This window comes from Protopterus annectens, chromosome 6.part1 (genome assembly GCF_019279795.1).
Source record: "Protopterus annectens isolate FY-2018-M chromosome 6.part1, PAN1.0, whole genome shotgun sequence".
Classification (NCBI taxonomy): Eukaryota; Metazoa; Chordata; order Ceratodontiformes; family Protopteridae; genus Protopterus; species Protopterus annectens.
In genome coordinates this window covers 234,997,441-235,014,786 of record NC_056738.1, presented here as the reverse complement: position 1 = coordinate 235,014,786, position 17,346 = coordinate 234,997,441, and positions in this window count along the sequence as shown.

Genomic DNA, 17,346 nt, shown 5'->3' with positions numbered 1-17,346 from the left:
TTTTTGGAAAGGCCTTAGGTGGTGTATCGCTTGCATACTTCTCTTGTATTTGCACCAGATACCGCTAGTGCAGTCGGAATAAAATGATTAAAACATTACCCTCGTATCAGAGGTGGCAGTGTAACATATTCATAGTGGCTTAACCTGAGAGTAGCTTGCAAGCCCCATGTGAAACCTGAACAAGCACCTATAATTCAGTGTAGCTTCCACACCGTAAGTCTGAAAATGAATTCACATACTCACATGAACAGGAGTAGCTGCATATTGATGGCTAAAGGTATATGGGCAAGTGAGGTGGTTACTATACTGCAAAACTGGTATGTAATGGTGGGGATAATTAAAGCCCTAGCACCAATTGAACTGGAGTCTGGCAAATATTTAGTAAGGGATTTAGTCCAAGCACAAATATTTCAACAGTGATTCTTTGCAGTGTCATTCATTATCTGGTTCAAGGTAAATTAACCTTGATGTCCTTTATTAAAAAAAAAAAAAAAATACTTTGTGAGAAGTGACTTCTGGACACACGAAAAAGGAAGGGAAAATATAGCAATGTGGTTTGTATGTACAAAGACAAATCCAGGGACACTGCAAAAGGTTTTTTTGCAAACCAACCAGTGCAGTAAAAAAATATGTAGGCAAACACTGAATACCAACACACTTTGCACATGTAAATCATTTTTAGCAAGGTGGAAGCATGAAGTGATACCTTAGACACTTACACTAATAAAGATCTAAACTGGTTTAATATTTTAAAAGTTTTATTTAGCTCCCTGGTGCAAGACCTTACAGGAGTTGCTGCATCAACTGGATGCTAATGCAGTCAAGTAAGGCCATGGCTACAGTGCAGCAAAAAAAAATGCCCCCTGTAACAAAGGAAATGTTAGAGCAAAGATTGAATTACATGAGTCAAGCACCCTGCTGAGATCTGCCAGTCAATGAAATTACCAAGTCAAATTACCCTCAGGACTTTGACAGCTAGGGAAGCTAGGTGTTACGGGGGAGGGGAGAAGTAAAAGGACTGGAATTCATTGTCTCACAAATTAGTGCCACTTAAACTAAATTAGAAAAAAGGTAGCAGTAACAGCACTTTGTGTGTGTTCTGTGACATTTGCACTGTTTCAGTTTTAAGTAGTCATTCAGCAGCAGGGAATGTTACTTTAACTGTTCTATTTTACTCAGAACTTTGTACGCATGCAACATCACTGAAATGACAAGAGCTTTAGGCAAATGGAGACCTGCATGATGTAACATTTGTGAGCCAAACAATGACTTGTGGGATACTGAGTGGCAACCTGATTTATCCAAACCACGTCAATATGCTGGACTCCAGGTGGTCAGAGTCTGTAATTACATATAAAAATATTTAAAATCCTGTAAATAATCCCAGAGTGCTGTTAAAGTGTAGGAAACATCATGCCATTATGTTTTAAACATGTTTTTTGAGTCTGTGGGTGCGGTACTCCTTTAAAGGAGTACAACAGGTTTCTCTGATGTATTCCTCAACTTCACGGCCCTTTTCCTCCCTATTTACATTGTAATCTGTAAAGCAACAACAATAAAACATTTACAATTTTTATAATTCCCCTTACTTCTGTAACAGAAGCCTACCTTCTCATACTGTGATGGTTTCACGTACAAAATGATTCTCTCACGTTTGAATAAAGCTTGCTGGAGTCGCCCAATTACTGACATCATCGAGGCCAGGCAGTGCAGGTACTTTTTTTTTTAAATCAGTTCCCTCCCCCAAAGTGACATCACCACAGCCGTCATCTGATTCTAACTAAAATAATAAGACCCACCCATTCTGTGATGTCATGGCTCCCTTGTCCTTCCCCCAGCCTGAGTGCTGTTCATTTTATTCAGTAGTAGTGTAGTAACACCGATGTTTGGAAACACAGAAATTTGGTATGTATACTTGTACATTCTGCACAGCAAATGATGCTTAGGTGGTGTATCGCTTGCATACCTCTCTGTTGTATTTGCACCAGATACTGCTAGTGTGCAGTGCAGGAATAGAAAGATTAAAACATTACCCTGGTATCAGAGGTGGCAGTGCAACATATTCATAGTGGCTTAACATGACAGCAGCTCTAAACAAGTATCATGTTAAACCTGAACAAGCACCTAGAATTATTCAGTGCAACTTCCACACCTTAAGTCAAAAAATGAATTCACATACTCACATGAACAGGAGTAGCTGCATATTGATGGCTAAAAGTATATGGGCATGTCGGGTGGTTACTACACTGCAAAACTGGTATGTAATTGTGGAGATATTTGGAAGTCATGAACAAACACACCAGTATATTAAAGCCATAGCACCAATTGAACTGGAGGCTGGCAAATAGATTTAGTAAGGGATTTTGTCCATGTACAAATATTTCAACAGTGATTCTTTGCAGTGTCATCCATTATCTGATTCAAGGCAAGTTAACCTTGATGTCCTTTATTTAAAAAAAATCAATAAAACATTTACTTTGTTATAAGTTACTTCTGGACACAAGAAAAAGGAAGGGGAAAATATAGCAATGTAGTTTGTATGTACAAAGACAAATCCAGGGACACTGCAAAAGGTTTTTTTTTGCAAACCAACCAGTGCAGTAAAAACATATGAAAATAAACACTGCATACCAACACACTTTGCACATGTAAATCTCAATTTTTAACAAGGTGGAAGCATGAAGTGATACCTTAACACTTAAATTAATAAGGATCTAAACTGGTTAATAGTATAAATGTTTTATTCTTTAGCTCCTTGGTGCAAAACCTTACTGGATGTGATTGCAGTCAAGTAAGGCCATGGCTATAGTGCAGCAAAAAAATGTCCCCTCTAACAAAGGAAATGCTAGAGCAAAGATTAAATTACATGAGTCAAGCACCCTGCTGAGATCTGCCAATCAATGGAATTACCAGGTCAAATTACCCTCAGGACTTTGACAGCTAGGGAAGCTAAGTGTTATGGGGGAGGGGTGAAGTAAATGGACTGGAATTCATTGTCTCACAAATTAGTGCCATTTAAACTAAATTAGAAAAAAGGCAGCAGTAAACAGCACTTTGAGTGTGTTCTGTGGCATTTGCACCGTTTCTGTTTTAAGTAGTCATCCAGCAGCAGGGAATGTTACTCAGGGTTGCCACCTTTTAACAAGGGCAAAGTGGGACATGGGGGTGTGGTCAACATGATAGGGGTGTGGCCAACATGACACTGGCCACATCCCCACCACGACATCACCAGAGTTGTTAAAGGAGATGCAGTATTAGTTATGGATGCAACATTGTGACATTACAGCATACTGAAAACTCAAACCATTTAAATGAAGTGAACTATTACTGCACACACTAATCGGTTGTAACAATAAACTTTAAAGGAATTAAAAACACACTACGCATTAAACAGACACTTGTTTATTTAAAAAGTAAAATTCATAAACCATCCATTGCTATTCAGAAAGAAAACTTATAAAATCTACATACCACATACAAGCCAAGTATAAAATTAAGACTGTCAATTAAAGCTAAAGCAAAGAACACAAAACTACATACCCTAGTACAAATCAATGCTAAACAAAGAAAAACACAAAATTACGTACAATAAATCACTTTTTTTTAAAAGTGTATTTTGAATTTGATTTTATGGCTTGAAGAAGGGCCCGATTTGAAATAATATTCGAGTAAAAGTCATAACATTTCATCCGGTAATTTACACTCATCATGAGTTCAGCTTTTAACAAGTCCACACTACATCGGTTTCGCACATCTGTCCATTTACCTTTCACCAGTGAAAAAACTCTTTCTGCAAATGCGTTTGAGGGTGGTATAGATAAAACCCTAGCAATTACCGGATAGAGTATAGTCAGTTCAGGCCCTTCTTTGAAAAGCTTCAGCCACTTCTCTCCTGGGGTCAAGCTTGTGTTACATAACTGTTCGAGAGGCCTAATTGCCAAGTAGTCCCTAAAAGATAATCTTCATCTACATCCTGCAGACTCAGGGCAGTGCTCACATTCAGCAAATCACTGAAGCCAAGGCGCCCATTTAAAGATAATTTAGATAGTGTAAACAAGTAGTTGCTTTCAGTATAATCAAACCACTGCTCCAGGTATTTCACTGCTGTCTCCAAGAAAACAATAAAGTCTCTTTTCAGTTTGTTAGCAGAAGTGCTGTCTAATGTGCTCATAAGTGCCCTAAGTTTCCCTCCAAAGAAAGCACCTTCAGCTCTTGCCTGCAGTTTTTGCTTGAGAGAGACCATTACACAATAAGTTTCCATGGCAGTAAGTGCTGATTTTTCTAATGTACTTGTGTTCATTAAAATCAACAAGAACAGCACAGAGAAAGTGCAGATAGTACTGGGGCAGTGTAGGCAATTCATTCTCACCATGCTCGTTACCTGAAAAGTACGACCATATCTGCCGGGGGGTCTCCTCTTCTCCCTGAGAGAGGAAATAGGACTGGAGCACTGGGAGATTTTTCACTACTCTTTCAATGGCTGGGAGTAGTGACAGCCACCTTGTTGGCACATGTCTTAAACAGACTCTCAAATTCCATGCCACAAAACTCAAAGAAGTCTTTCAAGTCTCTGGTCCTTGTGGCAGAATCAGAAAAGTGGCTGAAACGTCTCATTACAAATGCTTCCACATCGTATGGTAGTTGTGCTGCAGCTTTTTTGGCTGCATTGTGAATAATATGGGCAAGACAGTTAGCTTTCTGGAGTGATGGGCACTTTTCTTTTAATCTGGTATACACACCAGATTTCTTCCCATAGTTCACACTGGCATTATCAGCCCCATAAGCTGAAATATGGTTCCAGGGCAAGGAATGCCTTTCCATAATGTTGGAAATTTGCTGTGAAATAGCCTGTGCAGATTCGTCAGGGTCTTCATAGAAGTCCAAAAGGCCATTCACCACCCTTCTTCTTTAGAAAATACCTCACAACAAGGGAAATAATTTTATGTTCCCCTTGTTGGAAGCTTTATCTGATGAAATTGCAAATGAAGTACCTGGTTTTTGAAGGTCATGCAGGAGGCATTCCAATGAGTGTGGCCCCAAAACATTTTCAACTATGGCTTCAGCCTTGGTTCTGCCACAAGATAGTTTCTTTGCAGTGTCTGAGTCACTGTACAACTGGCTGGCCAACTTTACTGCACAGTCCAAGCTGTTATATGAAATATTGTGCTTAACAGCATGGAAAACCTCAGAGGCTGCTGCTGCAATGATTCTAAGTTCTGGTCCCTCAAGGTTTGCATTCCTTTCCCACTTTGTCATCAGGTGAGTGGATTTAGCTTGAAGAATGGCAGTCTTATGTTGTTCAGTTGCCTCATGTCGTGCGACATCATTTCTTCCACCGTGGGTCACTAGAAATTCTCTCTTGCAGTACCTGCAGAATGCTTTGACATCAGTGCATCTCTCGATCCAGTCAAATTCTGTTTTCCAAACGTCCTGCCACTTGCACATTCTCTTGCTGCTGGTTGACTGTGATGAAGCTGCTGCTCTCTTCATGCTTGAATCTGTACTTACCTGATATGCAACATATTGACCAACACTGTTAGTAGGGTTCAGTAACATATTGCTGCACAGCACAAATGAACTGGCTTAATTGGCACAAAAAACTGGCTCGAAAAACATTGGCATGCGAAAGAACTGGCTCAAAAAACATTGGCATGCGAAGAACTGGCTCAAAAAACATTGGCATGCGAAAGAACTGGCTCAAAAAACATTGGCATGCGAAAGAACTGGCTCAAAAAACATTGGCATGCGAAAGAACTGGCTCAAAAAACATTGGCATGCGAAAGAACTGGCTCAAAAACATTGGCATGAAAGAACTGGCTCGAAAAACATTGGCATGCGAAAGAACTGGCTCGAAAAACATTGGCATGCGAAAGAACTGGCTCAAAAAACATTGGCACATGAAAGAGCTGGCTTGAAAAACATTGGCATGTGAAAGAACTGGCTCGAAAAACATTGGCATGCGAAAGAACTGGCTCGAAAAACATTGGCATGCGAAAGAACTGGCTCGAAAAACATTGGCATGCGAAAGAACTGGCTCGAAAAACATTGGCATGCGAAAGAACTGGCTCGAAAAACATTGGCATGCGAAAGAATTGGCTCGAAAAACATTGGCATGTGAAAGAACTGGCTCGAAAAACATTGGCATGTGAAATAGAGGAATGGAGCAAAAGAGTTTACAAACAGTTTAAGGTCAAATAGTAAATGAGGTAATGTAGGGGGCATTTTGGCCATTGAAGACTAACATTAACACAGCTTGTAGAAAATGAAATGCATTATTTTTACCACTGAACATGCCCACCACACCCCACAAGACAAAAAAGTTAACCATATTCACTGAACCAAAAAACAGTAAAATGAATGACAATGCACAGTGGATACCATAGACCTAATTTAGCTTTTGACCACAGCAGTTAAGAAATGTATGGCACTAATTTACACAGCGCAATGATCTATTAATAAACATGCCCAACAGCAGCACTGGTCATAATCTGATTATAATGAAAATAGTAAATAAGTATGTTGAAGACATCACTAAAACACAAAATAAAAACTTTGCTACTTAGACGCAAACTACCCTGTAACATGGTTTAGCACAATCTGAAATACATTGCATTAACTTCAGAGCATCCATCCACAAAAAAATAAAAATAAATGGGAAAAAAGTCCAAACATTTTAACTTTTAAAATACTTCTTGCAAGAGAAGTAACAAACTACAATGTACAGCAGACTCCATGGGCTCCTTTTACCTCAAAACATAGCAATTAATCCAGCACAGCAATGCAATAAACAGGCCCAAGTAAAAGTAACACCCATATTCACATTACAAGCAAAACAGTACATTTTAACCTTATTAAAATGCATAATAAATTAAATGCACACATTTACAAGTATAAATGAAAACAATCTTGAAACAGCTTTGGCAAATTGGCAACGTGTACCTACTAGAATAATAAATGAATTACATTAACTGTTAACATTCCCCATCAAAAGGTAGACTTGTACCACAGACATGGACTTGCAGGAACAGGAAAAGTTACCTAAACAGTATATCGTAACTTCCTGAAAACAGCATTATAGTGCATATTTCCATACAAAAAAATACAAACTATGCTCAAAAAATTCCTATATGCATACAGACAATACCCAGAAAAAGCTACGACAATAGAAATGCATCACACTGTTTATATTTCACTGCCCCCCAACAGAAACAAACAACTTCTATACACAGTTCAGCCTTTTAAAAGTAATGCTTCCAAATCATACCCCCAAGCATAATAACAATTACATATACATTCAGGTTTTATCTCTTTAAAAACTACTACACAAAAATATTAAACTAACTACTACAGATTTAAATATTGCGTACTGCACCCACCATCTGCCTTTAAACATTAAAAAATTAAACCACAATATATTCCCATTTTAAACTAGTACAAAAGTCTCAAAATAACCACTGCACAGATTTAAATACTACATACTACATCCCCATCTACCTCTAAACATTAAAAACTTAAATAAAGCACACTATTCCCATTTTAAATAACTAAAGCCACAAAATGCAATTATCTACTTACCACTCAGTTATTGCTGGGCTGGCTGGCTCCCTTGCTGGCTGGGCTAGGCTGGCTCCCTTGCTGGCTGCCTGGGCTGGCTCCCTTGCTGGCTGCCTGGGCTGGCTCCCTTGCTGGCTGCCTGGGCTGGCTCCCTTGCTGGCTGCCTGGGCTGGCTCCCTTGCTGGCTGCCTGGGCTGGCTCCCTTGCTGGCTGCCTGGGCTGGCTCCCTTGCTGGCTTGGCTTCAATGCTGGCGAAAAATTCAGATCTTTTGTCCGGGCTGCTATAGAGCTTAGTGCTCTACAGCTGCGACCTTTATGGAGCTCTTCACAAGAAGTTCCCGCCCCCTACAAATAGCTGCTGCCAATTACTGTGCTGCATTACCACCCGGACCTAGCAGAGAATCCCTCTAACTGCAGGTCCGGGTGGTGACATGCCGTGCCGTGGAAAAACTGGAAGTATTTTCGGCTTTTCCGCTGCAATTTTAAAATGCAAGCAAAGGAAAAACGGGACTTTAAAGTCCCACGCTTGGTGGCCAGGAAGCGGGATGAGAGCACTCAAACCGTGAGTGTCCCGCTGACAACGGGACGGGTGGCAACCATAATGTTACTTACACTGTTCTATTTTACTCAGTACTTTGTACGCATGCAACATCTATGAAATGACAGGAACTTTAGGCAAATGGAGGCCTGCATGATGTAACATTTTTGAGCCAAACAATGATTTCTGGGATACTGGATGGCAACCTGAATTATCCAAACCACGTCAATATGCCAGCCTCCAGGTGGTCAGAGTCTGGAATTACTTATAAAAATATTTAAAATCCTGTAAATAATCCCAGAGTGCTGTTAAAGTGTAGGAAACATCATGCCATGATGTTTTAAACATGTTTTTTGAGTCTGTGGGTGCGGTACTCCTTTAAGATTTGAGTGAGTAAATAGTGTGTGTCTTGGATTCAGTAAATATTGTGTCTCTGAATCTCTGCAGCTAGCCATCTGAGCTCACTGAAAGTTGTTAGACTGCTTGAAATTCCTTGTTAGTGTTAATTAGCTTGGGGGTTTCTGCTAGCATTAAAATCTGTGTTGGTTACATTTCTTGTAATCATTTTAAAATCAAGTTGCTGGCTACTGAGACTTGTCTGCATATATCAACTGGACACAAGCTGATTTAAGTATATTTTCTGCACTTATTTAAGATTTGAGTGAGTAAACTTTGTGTCTTGGATTCAGTAAATATTGTCTCTCTGAATCTCTGCAGTTAGTTCCTCACCCCACCCCACCCATCCCTGTTTCTTGTTGTGGTGTTAATCTTGGTGGCTTTGGAATTGCCCGCCCCTGCTGTAAATCTCTTTTTGCACACTCCTCCTGGACCCATCTCATTCGCTCACTCATCTGAGTACAGTGAGATCATATTTTGATTTTGGATACTCTTACCAGTCCCCTCTGCTCTGCCGTGTACAGAGAGAGCACTTGAGAAGGGCATTCCCCTATAGTATCTTAATCTGCTCTGTTTCCTCCATCTCAAAAAAAAAAATTTGCACTTCATCTGCCTTACTGTATTTGTGTTTCTTAGGTTCATAGGTTCATACTAGGCTATCTGCCCTAGGGCATTTATAAGCCTAGCCAGAGTGTGTTTGGCTTTCACCACCCATTTTAAATTAATTTTGCTATGCTTTTTTTGAGGTTAGTATACTGTGCCTCTGTCTAACAGTGACACAGAAGTGATAGCCGGGGTAAACCTATGATCTCCCATCCACTCATCAAGATTCCTCTTGAAGAGAGTCAATGTGGGACTCTGCCTAACCTGGACTGGGATTTTATTTCAGAGTGAAGGGAGCCTCTGGGTTATGAATCTGTCCCTCCAGCATGTCCTATTTATTTCAGTGCTGAGGTTCAAGTCTCTCGAGTGCGTAGCTCGATGGGATTTGGATTTTCTGAGGTGCAACATGTCCATTAATTCCGGGTTGGACATGGCTTTATACGTCAGGCACAGATCGCCTCTGAGCAGGCATTATGCCACTGAGAAGAGTTGGAGTTTCTTTAACAGGGCAGCATATGGCATCTGTTTGAGCCCTTTGATCCTCTTGGTGAGGTACTTTTGGGGTCTTTCCAGTTGCTGCAGGTGTTTTCCTACTTTATTACCTTATTTTGCCTTTGCCTCTTTTAAAAGTACTCAATTAAATTTATTCTGCTGCCTTTATTACTGCTTGTTAGTAGCCTGATTAAATTGTAACTGTTATTCTAAGGCCCTTGGTTTAAGCACTTAGGCTTCAAACCAGTTGTTTTACATTAAGAAGGTTTGTGGTCTGCACTCTTGTGGGAGGAGAGGCTAGATTCTGCCCTTCTGAGCTGTGAATTTCTGGTTAAAGGCTTATTGTGCATGTTTACTTGAACTGTTTATTTCTGAAATCAGTACGCCTTGTTTGCTGTAGCATAGACTAGATTCAGGCCAGCTGGATCTAGCTTTGTTTGTATGAATTGTGCACTGACCCAGGCCATTTTTTTTGGAGAAAGTTTCTCTATACCCTAGTGGCAGGACTGTGCAGTTAGAACTTGTCTGATTGAGAACTGCTGGAACAGGGCTCAGTTTTAAGCTTTTTAACTGGTTATTTGGGTTAAATGTTGTTTCGATTGTATCTGCTCTATTTTCTGGAAAAAAAAAAAAAAAAATATATATATATATATATATATATATATATATATATATATATATATACTTGTTTCTTGCCTTTCTGAACTAGTATAGTCCAGTTTACATGTTATTGCTGAATCCAGGGTTGTGTTACAAATCTCTGTGTTGCCATACCTTACTTGGATAGAAAGAAGTTTCTCTGTTCACCTGTGAGAGAGGGGAGCTTTGAGCAGGCTATCTGTCCCTGGAGGAGTGGTTACAGCCTAGAAGTTAGTGGTTTGTTGGCCTTTTTGGGCTAATTTTGATTGTATCTGCTCTAGTTTCTGAAAAAAAAAAATATATACTTGTTTCCCACCTTTCTGAACTAGTATAGTCCAGTTTTCATGTTATTGCTGAATCCAGGGCTGTGTTACAAGTTTCTGTGTTGCCATTACCTTACTTGGATAGAAGGAAGTTTCTCTGTTCACCTGTGAGAGAGGGGAGCTTTGTGCAGCCTGTCTGTCCCTGGAAGAGTGGTTTCAGCCCAGAAGTTAGTAATTTGTTGGCCATTTTGGGCTGATTTCTATCTCTTTCACTTCCCTGCTATAAAAACCTCATTTGCACAGTTTTTACGCTTGTATTCCGCTCAGCAAGTGCCTTTCAGGTGTTCTGCAGAGTCTACAGCAGCAGAGAGACAAAAGAGTGACTTTGGAGTGATTTAAGTATCACTTTTCTGCTTTTCTTGCTGTCTTAACTAATTCCACCTAAAACGCCAGTGTTTTTTTTAGCGAATCTGTGATTTAAAAAGTTTGTTATTGTATACAACTCCGCACAGCTCCTCGTGGTGTCCTGCAGAGTGATACAGGCAGCAGAGAGCATACCTCTCAAGTGTACCTCATTGCGAGGAACGTACCTCATTTGGGGTCTTAAAAAGTTAATGTTCCTCGAAATTCCTCAAATTTCCACATTGAAAGAGTCTGTTATACATTCAGTGTTAGGAATTTTTTTTAAGTGAAATCCATGGTAAATTGAAATTAATCATATTAATTCATTAAATGATCTTCTTTATAAGTAAAACCAGCATATTTTAACCATCCTATGACCTTCCTAGCTGAAGTTGTTAGTAAGCCATTAGTATGTGTTCCACATTTTGCCCATTTGTTCCACATTATGAAGGTGAGTGTTCCTCATTTTGGAGATGGAAGGTTGAGAGCTATGGCAGAGAGACTCCGAGACTTTTCCAGATCTAACTATGTCTTTTTTTCTTTGCTCGGACTGCCTTTTCCCACCTAAAAAGTGAATTTCTAACTGATCTGTGCTTTAAAAAATTTAAATTGCATTTGCCTTCTGCTTTTTACAGTTTTTGCACTTGTTTTATATCAATTTAAGTTGTTTTTGTACTGTATAACTGTTGTAGGCTATACACTAAAGTGCGCTAGCCTCTTTATAGCATTTACAGTGTTTTTTGTGTGTTTTTCTGCTGTTTCCTGAATAAAAAAAAAAATCTCTTTTCCCGCCTTTGCTGAACTAGATTAGTCCAGATTTCAGGTTTTGCTGAATTCCGGACTGTGGTATATAGTTTCCTGTGTTGCCCATATCCTTACTTGGCTAGGAGGAAGCTTCTCTGTTCACCAGTGAGAGTGGGGAGCTTTGAGCAGCCTATCTGTCCCTGGAGGAGTGGTCTCAGCCCTGAAACTAGTAGCTTATTGGCTGTTTTGGGTCAATTCCTATCTCTTTCAGTTTCCCTGCTTTAAAACCAGCATTTGCGCGGTTTTACACCAGTATACAACTCCGCACAGCTCTTCATGGTGTCTTGTAGAGTGATACAGGCAACAGAAAGACCCAAGAGAGACTTTTTCAGATTTAAGTTCTCTGACTGCCTTTTCCCACCTAAAAAGCGAATTTCTAACTGATCTGTGCTTCAAAAAGTTTAAATTGCATTTGCCTTCTGTTTTTTACAGTTTTTGCCCTTGTTTTATATCAATTTAAGTCATTTTGTATTGCATAACTGTTGTAGGCTAGACACTAAAGTGCGCTAGCCTGTTTATAGTATTTACAGTGTTTTCTGTGTGTTTTTCTGTTGTTTCCTGAAAAAAAAAATATTCTCTTTTCCCGCCTTTGCTGAACTAGATTAGTCCAGATTTCAGGTTTTGCTGAATTCTGGACTGTGGTATAGTTTCCTGTCTTGCCCATATCCTTACTTGGATAGGAGGAAGCTTCTCTATTCACCAGTGAGAGTGGGGAGCTTTGAGCAGCCTATCTGTCCCTGCAGGAGTGGTCTCCACCCTGAAACTAGTAGCTTATTGGCCGCTCTGGGTCATTTCCTATCTTTCACTTTCCTTGCTTTAGAACCCGCATTTGTGCAGTTTTGCACAATTTTGCACATAGCGCAGCATCGGGCAGAGCCGCTTAAACGGGTTTAAACTATTCCTGGCTCCACAAAGTCTGCTCTTCACTTTTTCCCTTAGAACTGTTCTAAATCTCAAAGTAAGCACACTGTTTTCATTCTAAAGCCCTGCAGTTGCTCGTATAACTAATCTTATAAGTAAGCACTAATAAACTAAAGCACTACACCCTCTTATACTCCCTTTAAGTACTTCTCTCCCTATTGGTCCTTTTTGATCAGTCAAAAAGTAGTTCCTTATACAATTCTGGCATGTCCAAAAGTCAGTTTCGGGTTTACTCTCCAGTCCAGCTGGTGAATCTGGGAATCTTGAAGCAATGTTACAACTGCCTTATGTACACAGACCACCCTCTCCTCCTCCCAACAAGCTCAACTATATGTGAGAGATGCAACTATAAAGCCAAACTGGAGGCTGAGCTCTCTCAACACAATACTGGCGCAGTCAGTCAGAAGGAGAAGGTAACCACACACACCACAAATCCAGTCTCACATAGACCTATCGCAACAGAAAACCACACACAAAAACATACTCGGAGGCTCTAAATAAAAATCTGCCCAAGCAGCAGAGACCTCCAAAGCAGACATCCAAGCAACCGCTACCCCACAACAATACCCACGTATCACATAGTTCACAAAGTCAGTGTGCCACACAGTCACAGCCCGTAAGGCTAAACACACCTAATACACTTGTAATAGATGACTCTGTTGTCAGACACACTGACGTCCCACTCACCAGGCTGAACAAGAAGGTCACTGTAAGCTGCCCGTCGGGTGCCAGGATCCACCACATAACACAAGCACTCGGGTCACTCCAAAGCGAGTACAAATATGACTCCGTCATTGTCCATGCTGGTGTGAATGACCTGAGACGTACCTCCCTGGACTACATGAAAAGAAACAGAGGAGCTCTCTGATCATGTAGCCCAGGCCGGTATGACCCTGACCTTGAGTAGCATCTTACCCTCACCAAGAATGATGCCACAGTATAAAGACAAAATGATCAATTTTAACAACTGGCTAAAGTATTGGTGTCATTCAAAGAGGATCCAGTGTCTGTCAGTTGGGATGACATGCTCGACAAGCCACGTTGCTTCCCTACGGACAGCTTGCACCTGTCACCCCTGGGCTTTCGAATACTGGCTAAGGCTCTTGCCACCCCCATAGTGCCTTTTTTAGGCAAGGCTCAAAAGACAAACCCACCTCCATAGACAACACAAAGAAAAAGAAACTAAGGGTAATGCTGCTCAACGCCAGAAGTCTAAACCTCAAGATGCACGCATTCGAGGCTCTCCTCACTATGGAGAATATCGATATCTGTGCAGTAACAGAAACCTGGTTCAAGGCTCCCAAGAGCACCCCAGCACTACCAGGTTATAACCTCATACCATGCTTTTCGGCCCCAAGACTCAGACCGAACCACAAAAGGAGGGGGAGTATCCATATTCATCAAAGATTCCCACACCCCCAGGTTAGTGGCACTGCATGAAGCATCAGAGACCATCCATGTGCAACTAACAGTGGGCAAAACTGCCTTTCAGTTTGTAGCCTGCTACAGACCACCCCTCCCAAACTCAGGAACCCCACTCGGCTTTCCTGAGAACACTGGAGAATATGAAGGTCTCCCCAAACACCATTATATTGGGTGACTTCAACTACCCAGACAGACTGGGAACACTACTCAAACCCCAACACCCTCGCCCAATGGCTCCTAGATTGTATAAAGTCAAATGCTATGGAACAACTGGTCATCACTCCCACAAGAGGGGAAAACATATTGGACCTGATCATCACCAACATGGGGACTATGTTCCATACCAGAGGTATACCCCTCATTGGTAAGATCTGACCATGAATTAATCTCTCTGGACATCCATATCCCGTCCCCTCCCCCAGCCAAGGAAACCACGGTGAATAACTTCTCAAAAGCAAACTTCACACTTCTCAAAACCAAGGTGGAATCCTTCAAAGCCCCCGGGCCAGTGGAAAATGCAGCCCAAACTGCAGAATCCTTTACAAATGCTTTCTATGGACACCTACATGAATGCATGGATCGTGCTATCCCAAATAAAACCAAGACTCATTCCTCCAAAGGCAGGAGACCTGTCTGGTGGACCCCAGCCATAAATAAGCTATACAACAGAAGGAGGAAGCTACTACATGATAGGGCAAAATCCCAAAAAGGGAAGGCATCTCTGATCAGTACTAGCAAGAAACTACAATCCCTCATAAAATCATCTAAGGCCAGCTTCGAAAGAAAAATTGCAAAAGATGATAAAGATAATCACAAGGCCTTCTTTAGTTATGTCAGGAACCTGGGTGACAACTCCCAGATATGCTCTGAGTTAGTTCAAAATGACAAAAAATACACTGAACTCACAGACATTGCCAACATCCTGGCAGACAGATTCAGTGCAAACTCCCCCCCCTTCCCCCCCTCCAAAAGAGCAACTGTCTATCCCAACAGAGTGTAGCCTCCCTGACATCACAGATACAAAGGTGAGAGTGCCCTCTCCAAAGCAAAAAACACAGCATCAAGGGGACCAGACGGTGTCCCGGGCTGCGTCTTACACGAACTCCAAGAAGAACTGAACCCTCACAAAGTCACTGTTCAATCTCAGCCTTACTTCAGGATATGTACCCAAGAAATGGCATACAGCAACAGTGGTCCCACTCCACAAAGGTGGTGCCACAACGGACCCCGGAAACTATCGCCCTATAAGCCTGACTAGCCTGGTCTGCAAAGCTATGGAGCATATCATCATGAAACTCAAACAAAGACATTGGGAACCTCCAAACACTGGATCCTACCCAATTCGGCTTTAAGGGCAGATCTTGCCTCTTGAACCTGGTCAACTTCTTTGAAACAGTCACCAAGGCCATAGATGAAGGGAAGGTAGTCCACACAGCCTACCTGGATCTTGCAAAAGCCTTCGACACAATACCCCACTTGGGCATCATAAGCAAGCTCACCAGCTTAAATATCAAACCGTATGTCACAAGATGGGTTGCAAACTGGCTCAGGGATAGAACCCACATGGTCAGAATTGCAGGTGCCATGTCACACTCTAAACCAGTTACAAGTGGCGTCCCACAAGGCTCAGTCCTGGGACCTCTCTTGTTCGGTATATATTTCTCTGAGGTACAGGCTAACATGGGAGGACTATGGCTGACCAAGTTTGCAGATGACTGCAAACTGGGTGCCATAATCGACTCGCCGACTGACACAAGCATCCTCCAAAAGGGTCTCACAGAGACGGATAACTGGTGCCAGAGCCATGGCCTAAAGCTAAATGCCAAAAAGTGGATAGTCATCCCCTTTGGGAAAAACAAAGTGCCCACAAATTACCACATAGGTGGTAATCCATTAAGTAAGGAAGAAGTAATTAGGGATTTGGGGACCCAAGTAGATAGCAATCTCTCCTTTGACAATCACGTTGCCAAAGTGGTTAGAAAGACCTTCTATATAGCCCACCTTATCATGAAAGGGTTCACATCTAGATCAAGAGAGGTCATTGTGCCCCTCTACTCATCAGGCCCATAATTGAATATAATGCACCATTTGGGATGTACCTTACCCGACACCTGCAGCAACTGAAAAGACCCCAAACGTACCTCACCAAGAGGATCAAGGGACTCCAACAGATGCCCTACGCAGTTAGGCTAAAGAAAGTCCAGCTCTACTCAGTTGCTTACCGCCTTCTCAGGGGTGATCTGTGCCTGACGTATAAAGCCATGTCCAACCCAGAATTAATGGACATGCTCCACCTCAGGAAATCCAAATCCCTTAGAGCTACACACTCCAGGGACTTAAACCTCAGCACAGAAATAAATAGGACATGCTGGAGGGACAGATTCATATCCCAGAGGCTCCCCTCACTCTGGAACAAAATTCCAATCCATGTTAGGCAGAGTCCCTCAATGACCCTCTTCAAGAGGAATCTTGACGAGTGGATGGGAGATCGTAGGTTTACCCCTGGGATCTCTTCTGTGTCCCTACTAGACAGAGGCACAGTAAACTAACCTCAAAAGGGCTATCTTCTGTGACCTACTATACAGAGGCACAGTCAACTAATCTAAAATGGTGGCGAAAGCCAAACACACTCTGGCTACGCTTATAAATGCCCTAGGGCAGATAGCCTAGTATCAACCTATGAACCTATGAGTGACACTTGATTAGCGAGTCAAAAAATAAAAGGAAACATGCATGGTATACTTGATATAACTAAGACTGAAAAAGTTTTTACAAGCATTTTTTGTAGTAAATAATTCCAACAAATATTTACATAGCTTATGAACTGGTAAATACATCTAAGTGTGGTCCTCTAAGAAAGTCTAAATTGGGCAGTGATTTCTGCTAGGGTGAAATAGCATCCCCCATCTCCTCCACTAGCAGACATTAATGTACACACTTTTATTCTGGTAGGTATCGCTACCACTGTGTTCACACAGTTGCCTGTTCAATATGAATTCCAGCATCCTATTACAGACTTTATTCTGTATCAGTCACCAGTGTCTGTATAAGTCCATATTGCACAGCTCTACTTGTTTTTTTTTTTTTGTGTCAGACCCACCTAATGAACTACCTGATAGAATCAGGGCCATCACTTCCCTTTGTAAATAGGGAGCATTCCTAGCACAGTCATTGATGCTGCCCCCCCCCCCCCCACAGCATGCTGCCTCTTTCATCCTCACTCAATTTTGTTGTGTTGTCTTTACGTAAATAATTATTTCTAGGCATAATCAATCACCTGTTGGACTCAGCTCATTGACCTCTGTTCCT